The following is a 12,956-nucleotide window of genomic DNA, read 5'->3' as shown; positions in this document are numbered from 1 at the left end:
ATTCCATATTTGAGGTCTTAATATCTAGCAATAAGAACATCAAAATAAGAGCTTCACTGAATAATAACAAAAAGCCCATTGTGACAGCTGGCTTAAAAGCAATCACCACATTCCTGTGAATGTTATATAACATGGAACTTCACTGCAACCCTGTGTCATGTGCTAAACATTCATCTCCACTTCAAAGCTGCCTGGGCCTGCTGCTTCAGCTCACAAGCACTCAAGGTTCTATATGTATTTCTCTTTATGAATAGCTAGAAACCTTTCCTATATACTTAAATGAAAGCTGAGATTTTTCATATTTTCATCATTAATCTGGCAGCTTCAAGCTTAAAACAGCAGCCCCATAATCATTTGTGATTTGTGGGGGTTTTTAAGTGGAAGAGTTGGCATTTCTCCACTCCACAGGCACATGGTCTACAGAAGCCAGTGAGAAAGTAAATATCCATTAGGCCTGTTGAAAGATGATGAGGCATTACATCTTCATTTCTGAGGATTAAGAGAGGCTTCATTTGCAAAGAGGGGTATTGACCTGCTGTAACTGGCTTTTAAGAAAGCCACTTTATCAATCCTTCATCTGATCCCATAGCTATATCCTGCAGTCAATTCACCTACCAAAAAGACCTGACTATTATATACCACTACACTACAGTGACACACACACCAATATATTAATCAAGTCGTCATCAGAATCAGAAGGTTTTCTCTTTTACAGGAGAACAAGATAGCTAAAAGATAACTGTGAGTCATGGAGATCAATCCCAAGAGTCTATTTTGGTTTTAAATGACATCTAACTCTTTCCTATACCATTGGGATTTAATTCACCATTTAAAAATAATCATTTATACACCCCTGTGCATGACCAATATATTCTGGCTGTTAAAGAAAATGAAGCTCTGCCTATGTGTCATATTCTCTGTTTATCATTTCCTAAGCCAGTGGTTCCCAACTTTCAGTCACCAGATGTTCTTGGACTACAACTCCCAGAAATCCTGGCCAGCACAGCTAGTGGTGAAGACTTCTGAAAGGTTTAGTTCAAAAACATCTGGGGACCCAAGGTTGGGAATCACTGTTCTAAACAGTCAAAACCTATTTTCAGTCTTTATCTTTTTTTATCCCATGTTGACATGACAGGTATTTCTTCTGTCTATGTTATGTGCTGTCATATCAGAATCAACACATAGCAACCATAACTCTTTCAAGGTAAGTGAGATATTTAAGGAGTGGTTTTACCAGTTCCACCATCATTCACGGATATCTATATTTCCAATGCTATATCCATATTTCTAATATGGAAAACAATTACAGTGGTGCCTCACAAGACGGGTGCTCCGTTTAACAATGAATCCACATTATGACGAGGTTTTTGCGATCTCAAAAGCGATCGCAAAATGACGTTTTGAATGGGGGAATTTCGCTGCGTGATGATCGGTTCCCTGTTTTGGGAACCGATTTTCGCTCCCCAACAATCAAAACAGCTGATCGTCGGGTTTTCAAAATGGCCACCAGGTGCTCAAAATGGCTCCCCACTGTGTTTAGGAGCCATTTTTCGCTGCACAGGCACCCGAAAATGGCCGCCCCTATGGAGAATCTTCGCTGGACGGTGAGTTCTTAGCCGATTGGAACGCATTAACCAGGTTTTAATGCGTTTCAATGGCTTTTTTATTTTCGCTTTACGATGTTTTCGTTCTACAGCGATTTCGCTTGAACGAATTAACGTCGTAATGCGAGGCACCACTGTATTCTATTACATGGTTTCTCAAATGGATGTGGACCTTCCTAAAGAAACATGTGTAGAGGGTGATATGTAACTCTTTCTAAGCATTACTGAACGCAGCATCACTGAGCCAACTGGCTTTCAATGTAGCCAAATGGCTCTAAACCAAACTGGCTTTCTACAAACTGAATGTGTCCCCACTTCTCACCTTCCTACTAGTGATGTTTGTTCATATCTTCATACATTCTTAAAGAAGATTTGGAACACCATCAAATCACTGCTAAAAACATAGGATTACAGCTTGGACTAGAGCTTCAAATTTAACCTGCCAACAAATCATGTGTTTTGAACTATCTTTAAAGCAGGTTCTTACCTCCACTGATTAGAAATACACTCCTGGTACATGTGTTTGCTATCACATCAATTCAGAGATGTCTGCATTATCATCCAACTCATGATTATTAATAGTCATCCTGAAGGCAATTCTTTCTGTTTATATTCTTTGCACTTTTATCCCCTGTGGACTATAACTATCCTACTTTCGTGCAAATGAGCCAAAGCACATGCATGCAACATCTTGTGATCTGAACAGAGTTATCTGTTAACCAGCTAATCTCTATACTTTAAAAAATATATATTAATTTTTAGACTGGCTATTCCAGGGAATTTGAGAAGCTGTAGTATAAAAACGTAACTTTTCATATAATGTGACAAAACAGCACATACCCCAAAATTGCCAAGGGAAGCCTTTGATCAGCAGTGATGTGCTGATGATGACATCGTCATTTCTTTTGCACACACAAAATGGCACAAAAGGATTTCAGCCCCTGTCCTTCTATAGAAGGATGTCTGTTTTACCACCACCAAATGACCCCTGTTAATAATCATATTTTGTACTTTTCTGCATTTCATTTCTCTCACATCTCTACCCACTCACTAAGCACATGTATAATAATCTGCCAAATGCAGCTACACTCCAAGCATTCCACGAAAGTTTTTAGTGAGATAAATCTTTCCAATCTTTAAGATTTTGCTGTTTGGGCTGGAACAGGCTAACACAACAACAATCTTGTAAATTTTGATAAAGTCCTGACATGAACTGAAGGCTGCAAAATGATTTTTCTTCAAATATCTGGACATCAACTAGCTGCAAATAAAAAAGAAACTGTCTAAGATTGTTAAGTAATTACCAAGGATGAGCAAACAGTGAATAGAGGCTGGAGAGACAAACTGATAAGCACTACAAGTGTCCTAAGGAGGATGTGTTTGTAACAGGTAGCATTCCCCCTCATCTTGAGTTAATAGAGACAAACCAATTTAATATCCATCATAATTAATGAAAAAATATTCCATAAATATCTGCCTTCATATTACACCTCACATGCAAAAGGATTTTTAAAGTGTGTACTAAACTGAAAGATACGATTTGTAAAGAGTCATGTGCAAGTTAACACTGACAGGAAGTATTCGCGAAGGTTTTCACAGCCGGGATCTAATGGTTGTTGTGGGTTTTTCGGGCTCTTTGGCCATGTTCTGACAGGTAGGTCTTACAAGGGCTGAGCAACCTGTGGGCCCCCTAGATGCTGAGCTGCAGGCCCTATCAGCCCTAGCCAACATAGCATAGGGTGATGCATCCAAAAACATCTGGAGGGCTACACATTCCCCATCCTTGTCATATTGTCATACTAGATAAAGCGCTACAGAGAACAGCAGGCTAACCACATTTCTCAGGGGGAAGGACTTTCCCACATCAATGGAATTCTACTTAGTAAAATTCAGATGACAAGGAATTTGAAAAAAAGAGAAATCTAGCATATATTCACAAGATTAGCAAAAAAATTCCACAGAACCTCTGCAAATCCATATTGTATAACAATAAGATCTAATCCTAAATATATTCAAATGGAACAAAGTAAGTTCTTCTCAAGCATAATGGGCTTATACTTAGGTGATATATAGAATTACAGAATCATGAAGTTGGAAGGGGCCTAAAAGCCATTGAGTCCAACCTCCGCCTAGTGCAGGAATAAAAAATCCAAGGATATCTGTCAGGTGCTTGTCTAAATCTCTCTTGAATGCCTCCGGTGTTGGAGCACTCACCAACTTTCAAGGTAACCGATTCTATTGCCATACAGTTAGGAGGTTTTTCCTGATAGTCAGCTGAAATCGGGTTTTCTGTAACTTGAGCCCATTGTTGTGTGTCCTGCACTCTAGAATGATCGAGAACAGATCCTGCCCCTCCTCTGTTTGAAAGCCTTTCAAGTACAGTATTTGAAAAGTGTTATTATATCACCCCTCAGTCTTCTTTTCTCAAGGCTAAACATGCCCAGTTCTTTCAGTCTTTCCTCACAGGGCTTGGTTTCCAGCCTCCTTGTTGCCCCTGCTCTGAACTTGTTCTAATTTCTCAGCATCCTTCTTGAAGTGTGTTGTCCACAACTGGACACAGTACTCAAGATGACGCCTAACGAGTGCCAAACAGAAAGGAACTAGTACCTTGCGGGATTTGAACACTTAATGCAGCCTAAAATAGCATTTGCCCTTTTTATAGCCACATCACACTGTTGGCTCATATTCAACTTGTGATCTATGATGATTCCAAGATCCTTCTCACTTGTAGTGGTTGCATAGTGACTACTTCAAAATCTTTTCCAGAATTTTCCCTGGGACTGATGTCAGATTGACTGGTCTGTAGTTCCCAGGTTCCTCCTTTTTAAAGACAGGGACAACATAGCCCTCCTCCAATCATCCGGGCCCCTCACCCATTTCTCATGATTTCAAGAAAATATGGACAGTGGGTCCGAGAGTTCCTTCAATATTCTTGGATGCCGTTAATTTGGCCCTGGAGATTTGAAGTTGCTCATGGTAGAAATATATTCCTTGATTATTTGGTTATCAATCTCCAGCTTCAGTCCTATCTCCTCCACTTGCACTTCACATTTGTCTGGAGGGGCGTAGTCTGTCCTTTGGGAAAAGATTGAGCTAAAATAGGAATTGAGCATATTTGCCTTTTCTTTGTCTTCTGTTACCATTTTTCCATCTCCATTGAGTAGCTGAGCCACTGTTTCATTTCTTTTCTTTCTTTTTTTGCTATGCACAAACATGAAGAACACTTTTCCATTGCTTTTAGTATCTTTAGCTAGCCTCAGCTCATTCTCAGCTGTTGGCCTTCTAATGCCATCTCTGCAATTCCTTGCTACTTTTCTGTACTGTTCTTTTGTGGCCTGGCCTCCTTTCCACTTCCTACATGTCTATACATTTGGATGTTCGCAAGTAAGACAACTATTGGTAGAGTCAGTCAATAGTGCAGTAGAGCCAGGGCTTACAGGACCACAGTGCTAGGAGTTTTTACTAGAAAAGACAATGGCAACCTCTGCCATCCCCTCAAGCTTCCCAGTGTCCTAAGCAGTGGTCCCCAACCTTGGGCCTCCAGATGTTCTTGGACTTCAACTCCCAGAAGCCTTCACCACCACCTCTGCTGGCCAGGATTTCTGGGAGTTGAAGTCCAAGAACATCTGGAGGCCCAAGGTTGGAGACCACTGTCTTAGTATAACCGAACTCCTCACAGTAGCCAGCTTGTGCCATGAGAGCCTCCAAAGGCTCTCTTCCAGATGCTTCCTCCTCAGAGGCAGGCAGGTGATGTACTCACTGCTAGTATTTACCTTGTAGAATTCTCTCCCCAGCCTGGTATTCCCACAGTTACCTTTTCAATGTCAGGGAACTGAAAACTCAATTATCCACCCAAGGTTTTTTAGAGGTTTTGATTGCAACTAGCTAATACTATTTTAAATTATGATTGTTTTAGTTTGGTTTTATGTAAAATGCCCTGGAAGAATGAAAGATGGCGTGTGTGTGTTTTACACTAACCTATGGATAAACACTACAGATTCTAGAAACCTAAACTCTCACAGCCAAAATGACCCAAAGATGATTTAAGACATTTTCACCGGCCAGAAACCATTATTTGTCTGGCTTGTATAGTGGAGGAGTTTGCACGATATACAGCTGTATACATAAACCCTCTTTAGCTGCTCCGTGGATATCCATTCTCTTTGTTTTGGGGGGAAAGAAGGCATAAATCATAATTGCACAGCATATACAATATAAAGTAAATGAGAGGTGCGATGGAAAATACAACTGTGCACCATTTACAGGCAGAGCTCTCATAATATGGGGGAAATCACCTATATTGACACTTATAGATATAAATAGTAATACATATGCTGATTGGTGAAAGCAAAAGAAAGGTATGAGAAAAATCAAGGTGGTGGATGCATTGCAACAATACCTGTGAATTGCCATATTACTGAATGCATTTGTTATGTTGGGTTTTAGGTTTTAACTTGTAAACCAACCAGAATAATGCATGCATTGATGGGGTGATATATATATAAAACAAACAAACAAATATAATATTTCTATAGATTTATGTCAGGATGGATCAGCGGGTTATTATTATAAATATATAAGATTTGACAGAAAAAACTCACCTGATCTTTTCTGACAATTAAAGCTGGCTTTAAACTCAGAGTGTTTAAAAAAAAAAAACACTCTGGAAAAAAAAGGAGCCTTTTCCCTGTCACAAGATTTAAAAAGGCACAACATGTGCAGCTAGTATCAGCACACAGATTATCTGTGCCCAACAGAGTAGAATAAATGACATAGTGAAAACATGGAGTTCAAGCAGGGGAATCCCAAAATATGTGGCAACTTGAGAAACACCAAGCTTGGTATGCCAGCTGATATTAGGCAAAGTACATGAGTGGCATGGATGATTGTGACAGCATGGATTACATTTTTTAAAAAAACAGCCCCTGCCTCTAGCTTAATCAGCCTCAGATCTTATCATGCTTTGAAGCTTTACTTGCTACAGATTGAAAGGCTTTTAAAAATACGGAAAGGTAGGTTCTCTTCTGCTCAGTCCGCAAACCCTGTTAGTATTAATTTGCCTGATTTCTTATCAGCTGACTAATACTAACTTAAGATAGGCTGATCAACCTAATATGCTCCAAATGTATTAGACTACAAGTCTCATCATCCCCCACACACAGCAGGCTCTAAATCAGGGGTGGGCAATTAATTTCTATAGGGGGGGCACATGAAAAATCTGAACTGTGTTCAGGGCCAAACCAACTTTACTCAAAAATAAAATGAAACACTGATGTTATGATTGTTTTTATTTTAAATTTGTTAATCTTCACAAATATTAAAGAGGTTTTTTGCAGTATGTTAACGATAAGCAACTGATCAACTTTAGACAAAAAGCTATAAATGGTTTTCATGTTCAAAACTGTCCATGGGCCGGACAGGAGCGACTCGCGGTTGGTATGTGGCCCTCAGGCCCCAGTTTGCCCAGGTCTGCTCTAGATGATCAATATTGCACCTTGATGTTCTCAATAAGAGAAGACAACGGAAACAGCAATTACACAGCTACTAGTCAAATCAACCACATCTGTCCAATAATGCTTAGGAAGTCAATTGAACAGATAACTCATGAAAACTAGTCCTCTTGGAGCTTGTTGGATTGTTCAAGCTTCTATCTTGAATAACTTGGAAAGGACTTTCAATGAAGTCAATGTTCTGCTAATTTAAAAATAATTTCTTCCTACTTGTAAAAAAATATACACATAAGGTGATCAGTGTATTTAGAAAGAAGTATTGTTTAGCAATTACTAAATGTGTTGCTCCCCAGCTAACATCCTAAAAGAGAGATGGAAAAACAGCTCTCAAGCATGGTCCCAGAGTGCTGCCAGAAGAGACTAGTAAACTATTTCTGATTTCTCTGTACCTAGAAAGCCCCTAGAAAGGGTCCCCAACTCAGAATTGACTTGACAGCATGTAATTATTATTGGGTGATGCAGCATAGACACACATGCCAACCCAGAAGTAAGCCCTACTGCTTACAATGGGGATAACCCTTTTGTAACTCTATTTAGAACTGTGCTTTTAATCTTTTCAGTCAACAAAATTAAACTAGGACTTTAAGTGACTCTGGAGTTCTCCTAAAACTATTATGCTTCAAATCTGGGGAACAAAAAGTAGATTAGACTCATTTTAGAGGCCAAAAAACCCTAAGATTTAATTAATAAAACCCTGAGATGGAAAACAGGGCTTTCCTCCACCTGCTAGCAAACCTTTCTGTAACACAAAAGTGTTGTTTCTGAGGCATTAAATAAGACAAGTTAAGAGGTTGCATCGAGAACACAGGTTTGTATAGGCATAAACAAAAAATATTCCCTCTGTCACAGTCAAAATAATTTCCCCTTTAATACATTATGGCTAATTCTGCCATATTTCATTTGTATGTTCTAAAAATCCCTGCAATTATTAAATTTATCAATTTCTGGTAAAAAGGTTTCTTCTAAACACTCATGACAATGAAAATAGGTTTCTCAGTCTAAAAAAAAACGTAAAGCAAGGGAAGGTGTGTCCATATTTTACACACACCAGCAAGAATAGACACCGAATGCCATTACCATCCCAAGTGGTAGCTATTTATCTACTTGCATTTGCATGCTTTCAAACTGCTAGGTTGGCAGGAGCTGGGACGAGCAACAGGAGCTCACCCCATCGCACAGATTCAAACTGCCAACCTTTCAATCGACAGCCCAGTGGCTCAGCACCACCCACATTGGAAGGGACCCTATGGATCATCAAATCCAGCCCCTTTCAAGGAGGCACAGCAGGGAATTGACCTCCCAACCTCTGGCTCTGCAGCCAAATATTAAACACTGATCTATCCAGCAGTTCATCTTGAACATGCAGATCTCATCCAATTTTGGTAGCTAAACCAGATTAGGCATGGTTAATATTTAGACAGAAGCACAACACACAGCCTCATTCTCTCCAAGTAGTGCTAGTGATGGATCCTGTGTGAAAAGCGAGACAGACCCACTATTTAGGGCTCAGTGCACCAGTGGTCTATGTATGATACCTTCTTATGTTTTCCTGTACAAAGACTGTTCTGAAAACTTCATGGCATCTCCATGGATCTCCACTGTGATGCAACAGCAGTGACCTTCATTGGAATAATGGAGCAAGTTCTCCATTGGTTCTCTAAAAACCAATTAAGGTGATATCTTTAATAACAACAGCAATTGCCCCAACTACCATTTGAAATGCATCAGGAAAAAAAAAAGGCAGCAAAAGCATGGGAAAAATTTTACTGAAGGCTATGAAAAAGAATTCTCTAAATTATAGCTGGCATACTCTTCAAAGCTGACTCACATGATCCGTTTTGTGCCCACAAGGGAGTACCTGAGGATGCCATCGATGGCACAGTTACAGCATCTTCTGTATACTGGTGGGCTTCCACTCTAATCAACCCCAGCAGTGTGGCTGATGGCAGGAACCTTGGGAGCTCTACACTAGAACAGCTGGGAAGTACCAACCTGGGGAATGTTGTGTCACTGCTTCAACACTAATGATGGCACAGCATCCTCCACCATACCTGAGTGATGTTGGCTTGGAACAAGCTAACTTAGAAGGAAGGCTGCCACACACATACACACATGACATCCCTTTGCAACCTGAGAGAGGGACCCCTCTGTGGATACTTTTTTTAAAAAAAAAAGTCTACCAGGACCAGTGGAAATTACTGAAAGAATAAAAAAGAAGGGCTGGCCAGGAATCCAGAAAAGACACACAGACCTACCAACCCTTCTAATATCTGCAGTGTAAGTGGCTCGTGCATAGCCATTTTTTCTTGTGCACAAGGACTTTCAGGTTTGTTCATATATGGGGGGGGGGAGCACTCTCTAAAGTTAATAACACATAAAGCCCGCAGCCATTTTTAGTATTGTGAAACCAATGCAGTCATGCTGGTTATATTTAATGTTGGTTTACACCTTAGGTGATGTCAAAACACAGCAGCAAAACTCTTAGTGATAACATAAACATTCTAAAACTAAGTAAGGAAATGAGCACATTTATTGTTATTGGGGGCCAAGATAACAATCTCTTATTTTGTGAATGGCCATTGTTAATAACCAGTAATTTATGTGTTTAAGTGCCCTTCCTCTTTCCTATCTACACTCTCACCTGCCACCACATGTGCCACAAACACATCATACATACCCCCTCCCCCAATATCCTAGATTTCCAGATTACTGCCCATTCCACTCATTTTAGGAAGTGGACTGAAGTCTATGAAAACTGGTGTTACATTCCGTTTCCAAGTAAGCAGTTGAGCTATTCTCTTTCTGCATTGGGGTTGGCTGGGGGGGGGGTATTGGTCTACAAAAGGGGGGGGTATCCACAAAAGCTCACATGGAAACAAATCTGTTAATCTTTAAGGTGTCATAATAGTTTATGTCTGCCCCACCTCATGCTGTAAACAGTTTGATACCAGGGTTGTGCAAAATGCCACAAGCCTCTGCTGTTTTTGCTGCAGCGAAGTAACCTAACTTTTTCCCTTTTGGAAACAGGGAAAAAGAGTTTGCGGAACAGGGTGCCAGGGTTCCCCCATTCAGAACTGGCTCCCCCTTTCAGAACTGGCTTTTTCCCACAGATGCACAAAACGAAACCGAGAAACGTTACTTTTTAAAACTACATGAACCAAAATCCCCAAGCCAGCACCAATAGTAACTATGCTGGCTGAGCCAGTTTTGGAATAACAGAGACCTCAGCTCAAGAAGCTACTTTCGTAAGCCTTGATAGAAATTATGGTCATGCCTGTGGGCACTTGCGGAGGGGGGGGAGGGGGAACCACGGATCCAGGCCTCTCAGTTCACGTGAGGCTAGTGTTTGCCCGGAGTCTACAGCCCCTTGAGATTCAAGTAGCAACTGAAGGACACTCGCTGTAGCGCCTCGTAGTTCCCACGCACACTGACTGAAACTGCAATCGGGTGATAACACTCATAAGCGGGCATTCATGGTAATTGCAACAGAAGTTGCGAGGAAGAGGAGGAGGAGGAGGAACGCTTGGCTTTCGCTCTAGAGTTGTGTGACAAACAATGCCGGAGGCTCCCCGTAAGGAGCACCCCAGAGTGGAGCACTCGGTCCCTCGCCCTGCGCGCCGCCACTACCGGCACTATCCTCCTCTTCCTCCTCCCTCGCGCCGTCGCCTCAGAAACTAGCTTCAAACATGCCTCTCCCGACGACGCTCTCATTCCCCTCGCGCTTCGTTATTCACATTAATTAACAGGAAGCCGCTGCTCCAAGGTAACGGCACACTTCCCGCCCAATGCCAGCCGGAGCCGAGGCGCGAGGCTTCTCTGCGTGTCTCTGGGAGTCCCCCACGCACACAAACACACACATACACACAAGCCACCGGCTGGACTCTCTTCCCCCACCACGTTTCAATGAGGGTCGAAATGAACGAGAGCTGCTAGAGTCCCCCCCCCCGCCCTTCTTTTCTCCTTGAGCTCGTCAGAACGGGGGGATGCGGGCTCGATCCCAACCTCATTTAAGCCCCCCTCAGAAAGTCCAGTCAGCGGGACGGACGCGTGTCCTCCTGAGGTCGGCGGCCGTGTGGGCCAGCTCACAGAAAAGAGTGCCCCCCCAAAAAAGAGGGGAGGGAGGGTTTCATGTGGAAGCAGCAGCCTCTCCAGCCGCTCCGCTCAGTGGGACTTACTGCCGGGAAAGGCACTTAGGCACAAGACGGCAGCCGTCGCTGCTGAGCAAGGCGTCTTGGCAGAAGAAGAATAAAAAGTTGGTGTTTCAACAAAGAAGGATTACATTTGGAGAACAATTCCCGGGGGGAGGGAGAGAGCTGTAGTCCACAAATGTAAATTTCTCAAGCCCTGGGGAACAGCGACCCACCCTGCCCCACCACACAAATAGATATGTTTCTTCAAGGTACGAATTGCTGCCGAGCTCGAATCGTTTTCGCCCCTTCAGCCCCGTCTGCCTGCGTACAAAGCGATGGGCAGATGGAAAAGCAGGGAACCCGGCAAGCCCCATCCTCGGAGGCGAGGGAGAGAAAGAGAGAGAGAGAGAGAGAGAGAGCAAGCGGGCGAGAGACTCACCCCGGTCGCTCCGGCGGCCACCAGCGCGCCAGTTAGAAACTCCCGCCGGATCTCAAGCTCGCTCTCGGGTCTCCGCCCGCGAAGTTTCTCTCCGCGCCACCGTCCGAAAGCGGGTCCCCTTTAAGTCCACGTTCGGGGAAAAAATGTGGGCCGCTTATAGTGAATAAAGCCCGGGTGCCTTATGCTGGAGTGGGTGCCGGTGGAAGGGGCCAAAGCGGGCGGGAAGAAGAAGGAGGCTGGCGGGTTGCGTGCATGTGGCTGAATGAGAGAGCTTGGAAGGGAAGCGCGCGGGGAAGGGCGGAGGCGAGCGAGGTGGTGGTGGTGGAGGAGGAGAGGTAGCCGGCAGCCTCCCGCCCCGGACGGCTTGCAGTTTTGACAACAAACGCCGTCGACCTGCAGCCTGTGGGGGGAGGAGGAGGAGGAGGAGACGAGGGGAGGGGAGGCCGCAGGCTGGGGGCCCAGGGAGCGGAGGGAAGGCGAGGGCGGCCGCCTGGCGTGACCGACCTCGCTAGGCGCTGGCCGCTAAGACTTCTTAAGAGCCAGCTGGGCTACTTCAGGCTATCAGAGAAGCCCAAACACCGTAGACTGTCCTCGTGGAGCCATCCGTCCACACGTGGCTGCTCCAGAACCCGGAGAATCGCTCTCAGGTCTTCTAAAACCCCCAGTGACTGTGCTTATTAGGTGGGTGGGAACTGTCAACAGAGGGCAGAAAGTGCGGGATTTAAAGAGGAGACGTTAAATCAAATGCATATTTTTCTAGCAAACACATCATGCTTGACTTTTAAAAACCCTTAAGGGTTCAGTCAGTGCAGTGGACTTCACATGCTGACCTCTTATCCACCGTGTCAGAAAGGTTGAGTGACCCAAGATGAGTGGAGGTGTGTTATGTTTATCTCCCCGGCCAAAGTCCCACATTCTCATTTGCTGTGTCACACTGATCACCCATACACTGAGGGGCATTGTCTTTAGTTTGCTATCTCTCTTGTGAGCAGAGCCAGATTGTGTGGCCTTGGGCAAGCTGCACAGTCCCAGCGCAGCCCCCAGAAGAAGAAGAGAATGGTAAACCACCCCTAAGTATTCAGTACCTTGAAAACCCTGAAAGAGAGTCACCAGTCAGAATTGATTTGACCTTTTTGGAATTGTTGCATTGGCACTTCCCTGACCCCTTTTGGTGTATGTTGATGTACAGGTGGACCTTTAGCATGCCCTCCCTTTAAGGCAGAGTGAGGCAAACTGCCTGAGGAAGCTAGTGCTGGAGAGAGGGGAGCAGTGA

General features: G+C 43.5%; 1 protein-coding gene across 1 annotated transcript in view; it reads right to left on the bottom strand.

The window, feature by feature from the left end:
• The window catches only part of MYLK (myosin light chain kinase), a 272,240-nt gene extending 260,419 nt beyond the window's left edge, over window positions 1-11,821 (bottom strand). The window contains exon 1 of the mRNA XM_072985155.2: window positions 11,684-11,821. The gene's annotated coding sequence lies outside the window, so the exon portion shown is untranslated. The remainder of the gene's footprint in view (window positions 1-11,683) is intronic.
• Window positions 11,822-12,956: the final 1,135 nt, after the last annotated feature.

The sequence above is a fragment of the Pogona vitticeps genome, chromosome 1 (assembly GCF_051106095.1).
Source record: "Pogona vitticeps strain Pit_001003342236 chromosome 1, PviZW2.1, whole genome shotgun sequence".
Lineage (NCBI taxonomy): Eukaryota > Metazoa > Chordata > Lepidosauria > Squamata > Agamidae > Pogona > Pogona vitticeps.
This window is presented reverse-complemented; position numbering and strand designations above follow the sequence as displayed.